This window comes from Grampus griseus (genome assembly GCF_964374135.1).
Source record: "Grampus griseus genome assembly, chromosome: 11".
Taxonomy (NCBI): domain Eukaryota; kingdom Metazoa; phylum Chordata; class Mammalia; order Artiodactyla; family Delphinidae; genus Grampus; species Grampus griseus.
The window spans coordinates 55730707-55739046 of record NC_139005.1 but is presented as its reverse complement, the minus strand read 5'-3'; the positions used below and the strand labels follow the sequence as shown (position 1 = coordinate 55739046).

Genomic DNA, 8340 nt, shown 5'->3' with positions numbered 1-8340 from the left:
TTACTCAGAAAAACTATTAAGGAGGAAAGGAGTGTAAGGAAAAACAATAACAGTAAGCCACAAATATTTACTGAACTATGTTTTATTTTTAAGGTTACATACACTGTTTCATTTAGTCCTCACGACAAACTTCAAAACTACTATTACACCCACTATACAGACAGGAAAAACACCGAGGTTTACAGAATTTTAAACAACCAACTTGCCAGAGTCATACATACACTAGTGGTGGTACTGGAGCTCTAACATGGACCTGAGCACTTTACCACTCCTTTTTTTTTTTTTTTTTTTTGTGGTATGCGGGCCTCTCACTGTTGTGGCCTCTCCCGTTGCGGAGCACAGGCTCCGACGCGCAGGCTCAGCGGCCAAGGTTCACGGGCCCAGCCGCTCCGCGGCATGTGGGATCTTCCCGGACCGGGGCATGAACCCGTGTCCCCTGCATCGGCAGGCGGACTCTCAACCACTGCGCCACCAGGGAAGCCCCACCACTCCTTTTAATGGATCGGGCAATTCAACTGACCTAACCCTCTATCCATCCTCCCATGTAAATCCACCAGGACAGATTTTTTTTAAGTAAAAGTTTAATTATTTAAGTATTAGCATGTTTCTAATTGAAAGTCTGGAAAATATAATGGATGTACCAAAAGTCCTATCTTTTTTATTGCTTTTATAATTAGTATTTTAATGAACACCTTGTACATAAATCTCTGTGCACATTTTTATTCCATTTATAAAATATTAAAAATGGAATTCTGGTCAAACAGTGTGAATATATTCTGCCAGAACATCTGATTTTAATATTACTGAATTGATGAAGAGATTATGGTTCCTTAAGAAAAACAACTGTGCCTTATTCTCCCTTACCCACAATGCCTAGGCACATGAGCAAGTCTCATGACTGCTGAATGAATGGAGGGTTCTCTCCCCTTAGCACACAGTCAGAGACTTCGAGAAGAGAAAAATAAACAGAGCAGGCTCCCAAATTAGAAGACAACAGTTATGCCACATATCGAATTCATTAGTGGGCTGCATAAAACTCTTCTTAGGGAGAGAAGAACATGAACGTTAACATTACCATTCAATGTATTTCCATGTGTTTAAAATATATTTCCATGTGTTTGGTTATTTTATAGTACATTTAAAGAATACAGTATTTTAGTAGGTATATAACACACTGAAGACATTACTTCTCCCAGTTTATTATCTATATGCCTTAATCTACTATTGTCCATGGAAATCATTTCAGAACACGTTCATATAGAAAATTCAGAGCTAAATATTTTAATAGTAACTAGAGTTGCTATTTTACTTTGATTTTGCATATCATCTATTTCCATCAAGTTCTAATGATATCATAGCAGGCAATGTTCCCATAAAGATGAAAAAGATTGACTACAAAACATTGTATCAGCAGGCACTGATCCAGCACTTTAGATGTATTAATTTAATCTTTACGACATTACATGATATTACGATTATTAATCTCTCTATTTTATAGGTAAAGAAACTGAAACAGAGAGAGATTAGAAACCTGCTTGTTTTGGGACTTCCCTGGCGGTCCAGTAGTTTAGACTCTGCGCTTCCACTGCAGGCGACACAGGTTCGATCCCTGGTTGGAAACTAAGATCCCGCGTGCCACGCGAGTGCAGCCGGAAAAAAAAGAAACTTGCTTGTTTTTTTGAACCTAGGTATTCTGGCAGCCACACTTCTAATCACTACACAGAACTGACCCGCAGCATCAAGCAAAAAGCACTGAACAGCTTTCCGTGGACATTGGTGACACAGGACACAATGAGAGTATGTGTTCCAGAAAATAGGAAATTCAACCAATCCAGGTGGATTATTTACTCATTAAGTAAATAATTATTTATTATGGATCAAAAACTGTATCAAAATTGGGAGTATTCTCCTAACCTTGAGAAATACTAGGTCTAAGAAAGGTGGAGACAGACCATCATAAGATAGATATCTAGTGTAGACAGATCTAACCTCACTAGAATAAAACAGAATTTTTACAAGTGCTATGGCACAGAAGGCGTTATTAACTCTGGCTAGGGCACTCAGAGAAGCTGCACAGAGGAGGAAATACCTCAACTACACCTTGAATAACAGACTTGTACAGAAATTTGTAGCTAACAGTCTATCTCCCCACAGAAGGGTCACTGCTGTGAAACTGCTGCAGTAGCTCAAAACATGTCTCAGCACTGCGGAACCATCTTAGGTTTGCTGGAGGAAGAGTATGGGGCTGCAATAGGTCTGAGTGATCAAACCCCCCGTCAACACAATGGGAACCAGCAATAAGAAGCGGACTATCTATCCAGCTTAATTTTATAGCCAGTATAGCTACAAAACTGCCTTTATTTGTTTGACATACCTACATTTAAATTTCTAATTTAGAAAAACCTAAATTTTAAAACTAATAATAAGGAATGGAGGTGGGGAGTAGTAGACCTTCGGTTAATCATGACTGGCCCTGACCCCTTCCTGAAACCTCACCTTAAAAAATTAAAGGAATTTTTAGAAGTATAAAATCCATAAGGGGCTTCCCTGGTGGCGCAGCGGTTGAGAGTCCGCCTGCCGATGCAGGGGACACGGCTTCGTGCCCCAGTCCGGGAAGATCCCACATGCCGCGGAGCGGCTGGGCCCATGAGCCATGGCCGCTGAGCCTGCGCGTCCGGAGCCTGCGCTCCGCAACGGGAGAGGCCACGACAGTGAGAGGCCCACGTACCGCAAAAAAAAAATCCATAAGGATAAGAGAATGGGGAAAGACAACAGCAAATAAGAGAAGGCACAATATTTCGGAAGCTAGGAAAAAAAGAGGTAACTAAACTAACTAGACCAAGAAAGCCGAAACCTAAACCTGAACGGAAGAAGCCATCAAGCTGATAAACACAGAAAGTAGAATAATGGTGGCCTGGGGCTGGGATAAATAAGCAGTTACTGTTTAATAAGTACAGAGTTTCAGTTAGGGATGATGTAAAAGTTCTGGAGATTGACGGACAGTGTTAATGGTTACACAACAATGTAAATACACTTAATGCCACTGAACTGCACACTTTAAAATGGTTACAATGGTAAATTTTGAGTTATGTATATTTTACCACATTACCACAATTAAAAAAAAAAAGCAGTAAGCTGACTCATGCTGAAGAGATTCAGGTATTGGTAGCATAATGAAGACAAAAATGCAGGGTGCGGCTGGAAACAAGATGAGTGGTTGAAAGTTCATTTAAGTGGCCTCACCCCAAAACCAATCTTCTCCTCATCCCTGGAGAGGGTGTACCACAGACCCTGATCTTTGGAACACAGGTCAACACTGAAAGCAAGACAAAATAATTAGAGAAAAACAGGAGAATTATTTGAAAGTCTGCATTCTAAATAGGAGGCAGAAGGCTGTCTCCAAGAAGAAAAAGGAACTGACAGATTATCTGATGTGTCCAACCATATTGTATTTTATATTTGTCAGAGAATTGCAAATTAATTAATAGGCACAAAGTACATAAAATTTCAAACTCAGATAATTATTCCAGAAAACATTATGTTGGACAAGAAAGGAAATACGATCACAGTGAATTTTGTGACAAGGCTGTGAAAAATATTTGCATAGTTATAATAATTTATATACTAAAGAATTTACCCCCCAAACCTGATATCCTATAAAAGGAAGATGAGAGAAAGGGAAATATGTATAAATGTTTGCAGGCGGCAGAGAGATTAAGATGACTAATCCTCATTTTTCTTAGAAGGAAAGTGAGTAGCTACTGTCTAAAATGAAAAGCCAACAAAAAACAGAACTGACTTAGAAAAGTAAAGACACATCAGAACAGCTGAAGGAACTGAAACTGACTGCCCCTAAAGGCTGGGAATTGGACATGAGAAGAGATGGTGCCCTGCCATTTTTATAAGCCTTGAATATTATTTGATTTTTAAAACTACATATGTACAAATATCACTTTAATTTTAAAATAAATAAAAATGTACAGAGGCAAAACAGAAAATTGTCAAATTGTTAAAACGATCTGAAATTGTCTAAACTGAGTATACGCCTTTTTTTCCCCCAAACTATTGTGCTAGCTTTCTGTAATTCTTAGGATTTTCAGTAGTATTGAGGTCAACATGCTACTTGCTGCTCTGCCCTTCAGTGCTGTCAGGCATCACCAAAATGAGGCTCCAGCGGGAGGAAATGGTGCTGAAAATGTTGCCGCCGACCAGCATGCTAAGCCACCAGCCAAGAACGCACTGATGCCGGAAAACCCTGATGCCCAGGATGAGCAGGTGGAACAGGAGGAGGAGGAGAACAAGGAGGAAGACAACACAGGTGGGGAAAATGCAGCTGATGTCACATGAACTGCAATGCTTTAGAATGGGACAGAGCTACAAAGAGTTTACATGGGGAAGAATGCTAGGACTTGATGGATGACTAGTGTTTCCAGAACATGTCATCTGGGTGGTGTCTTTATACACACCGTTCTTTCTTGGTTTTGCATTTTACCCTGACCACACTGGTCATTTCTCCCTTGTTCATTTGGGATTTGAAGAACACCTCCAAGCATCTCATTTTGAAGGCCTAATCACAACCATAGTAGGGTATGTACTTTTAGCAATAACACTGATAATTTATCATGGCTTGGCAACTCTTGTTAAATTTCACAGGTCTCGTCACTAGCTGGGAGTCTGCTATATTGTTGTTAAAGGTCTCTTTGTTAGTGGTGGTAGAAATAAGTGTTCCCTCTCATTTGTGGCCGGTGACTGGATATCTGTTCCCTGGAAATGTCTGTTGCTTCTCTGAAAGATCATGTTTCTGCATTAACTAGTAGGAATGGTGTCTGTTTTCTACTTTGCCTCCATTCTGTTACTGAGACAGGTACTTCAACCTGGTGTATTTTGGTTTCTAAGGAATCTGAATGATCCAGATTTCTAAAAATCCAGTACAAGAAATGATTCACTTGACTATTTATAAGCATCTCCCAAGATTTATTTTGTCAGTGGTTCTCTTTGGCTCCATCGTGCTCCTGGTGCTTTGTCTACCTATTCGTGTAATTACGAGTCTCCTGCCTAATTTTCTTCCGTACAGCGTCACGCTCCGCAGTGATGCTCCACTGAGTGAACTGTCCCTTGAGCTGCTTCTGCTTCAGGTTATCTTACCAGTGTTACTTGAACAGGGACACACACAGCAGTGGCTGAAGGAGCTTGTGTGAGCAGGGACCATTACTGCTGGAAACTTGCTGGATCTTCATTCCTATTTGGTGGAAGACCAGGAAGAAAATGAGAACAGTGCAAACCAACCAGTGAACAATAACCAGCCTGTTTGAAATAGTAACGCTATTCCTGTGGTGGGGGAAGGTGTGTATGCAGCCCACCAAGCCATACTTCAGCAGGGAGGGCCTGCTGGCTTTCAGCCTTACCGTCGGCCTTTAATTTTTCCACTCAGGATATTTTTGTTGATTTTCTTCACGTGCAAGAACCTTACTGATGGCCAGGCTCATCTGCCTTACTCTACCAGTATTTGCCAGCCGTCGGTTAATGTCATTTTGGACAGGGACTGCCAAAATCCATGAGCTCTACACAGCTGCTTATGGTTTCTACGTTTGCTGGCTAACCATAAAGGCAGGGACGGTGCTGGCGACATGGATGCCACAGGGATGCAGAATGATCTTCAGAAGGTTAAAGGGTAGTCCTGCATGATAATGAAGACTTCGATAGTTGCAGTGCTGCTGGCTGGAGTCGTCCTGCTTCTTCTGGGGCTCCTGTTTGAGCTGGTTATTGCTGCTCCCCTGAGGGTTCCCTTGGATCAAACTCCTCTTTTTTTCCCATCACAGGACTGGGCACCTGGAATCCTGCATGTGAGAATCTGTAGCTATATAACACTGATGGATCCTCAGTGGTGGTTTAAAACTGTAATTGAGCAGGTTTAGGCAGATGGCATCCGGAACACTGACCTTCACTATATCATTCGGAAACTGGCAGCGCCAGTGATCTCTGTGCTCTTGCTTTCCTAACGTGTACCTTACATCATCACATCCGGCACCATTCCTTTACTAGGTGTTAACTGCGGAAATGCAAAACTTGGTCCACTGGCGGGGTTTTCCACTTTTACTGATAGTCGTGGTATCGACAGGAATCTTGTCCTTCCAGGTCTGCCAGTTTAAGTCCCTTTATGAACATATTAAAAATGACAAGTACCCTGTGGGCCAACGCCTCATGAACTAGGAATGGAAATCTGGCAAACAAAGCACGTCTCCACCACCTCCACATTCATCCCAAGAATAAAGTGGTTGTATCAACTACCTTGAGCTTCCCCTTGCCTTTATGTGTCCTTTTTTGTGGACTTCTCTCTTCGGAGGTTTTCCCCAGTGATCTCTCAGTATTATTTTTAAGTTAAATGTATCTGACTTGTGTTCTCAGCATTCAGAGAGCAGCAGTGCAAGGCTCTGCTGCCCTTCCTGCATCTTCTGACATCACTGCTGTCTGAGGTCTGTATATACGTAAACAGAAGTTTCTGGATACCCTAAAACCCTGGATTAAACAGAATGTGCACTGTACATCTTTAAACAAAATGTATATTAATTTATTAAATCTAGTTGTCACTTTAAAAAAAACACCTTTCTTATAGCACAATTCATGAACTGATACAGTATGCAATTCACTGGAGAAATACTTTGGGCGTATAGCAATTCTAAAGCCTAACTGTTTAAAACCACTCTATAAACACAGTATTTTATTTATTCCTTTCCTCCTAAGAATATATATTTGGATATATTTATATAAAGGCTTATATTATTTGTAACTCTTGGATCAAATCCAAATTTTGACATTTCAAACGACTAACATTTGTAAGCCCCAGTGATGGTAGAGCTGAACTTAAATAAAGTCTGAGTGTCAAATGATACAAATGGACAAACTGAAAGGCTACTCATGGAAAAATATATAAAAGTACTAAACATGCAAAAGAAAACAGGAAACAATCTTATCTGCAAGAACTGTACAACTTGCAACTTTTTAGTATATGTGCTGCCAAACCCAGCACAACTTACAACTTTTTAAAAGTCACATTCTTGTGGGCACAAATTCACCAACTAAATATAATCTAATTAACATACTTCTTCTACACAGTCGCAACCAAGAACTTCATTCCAGAAAAAGAAAATACTTCAAAGCACAAGATTAAAACCATGAGCAACTACATCAGAATCTACTGAATTTTTTTTAATTAATAAAGTTCTTTTCATATAAAAACTATGAGCCTTGGTTTGTTTTTCCAGCAGTACTAATGGCCTATGCTGATCTACAACATATAGTTGTTCATTTTCATGTATCAACTACATAACAAATTTATAAATACTTAAATAACTATCACAAAGGTTTAAGAGCATTAAAATCATATGTGTTATACTGTTTATACTGCACACTCATATAATCAAACAAGAAATAGAGTCAGAGATAGAGTAACCAAAGAAAACCTCAAGTATTTGTCACTGAGTGCCCACGTGTCAGAGAACATGACGGAGAAATTCCTATGTGACAAGACTCCTGCACTCAAAGAGTTTGAGATTTAGCAGTGCAAGAGGAGAGGTAAGAAGTGTGTGTGGTGGGGTTGCCAAGACCAAGACATGAAAACAATTCATGAAAAATATAAAAAACTAAATGACTAAGTACTAAACTACAAAATATAAAGGGTAAATTTAGAGAAGAGGAAGATAACAATTGCCTTGAGAGAGGAAGAAGGCATTGAACTGGGTCTCAAAGAAGTAGAGAAACATTTGAAGAAATAAAGGAGAAAGATCAATGTCTCTGTCTCTGCCTGTCTCTCTCTTGTTCTCTCTCTCAATTTTGCTGTATACTTAAACTACATAAGGACATAAACTACATAAGGACAGCTGAGACTTTCTGATTCCCAGTCCTATAATCTATGCATTACTACACTATACACTATTTTATGTATTAAGTATTTTACACTGCACTTCATTATCAACCTCAATTTCCTATAACCAAAAACATTAGGATGCTATAAAAAAAGATGCCCATCTTAAAGTAAGTATGCTATAATACACAACGGCCAAATGGGTCTCAGTTAAGACCACAGAACTTTTACAGCCAGAACCATGGCCTTCCCACTAAACTGAGATATGTTACTATTCCAGGACTATTCCTTTAGCCAATAGGCCATTCTAATGGGAGGGTACTGCCCAAGCAACAAATTTCAAAGCTAAAGTCACAGTTCCAAGGAATTCATGTATAGAAATTTTTCATTGTTTTATTTAAATTATTTTGATTGTATGCTGATCGCTACCTAAATAGAAATGGAAAATCAAAGAAAAATAATATATCTAAATGAAACAC

The 8340-nt window shown here is 39.6% G+C and overlaps 1 pseudogene across 1 annotated transcript; it reads left to right on the top strand.

Moving 5' to 3' along the window:
• Positions 1 to 4116: 4116 nt before the first annotated feature.
• On the top strand, positions 4117 to 6270 carry LOC309829913 (E3 ubiquitin-protein ligase MARCHF6-like; annotated as a pseudogene). Its single transcript has one exon. The product of its transcript is annotated as an E3 ubiquitin-protein ligase MARCHF6-like (transcript).
• Positions 6271 to 8340: the final 2070 nt, after the last annotated feature.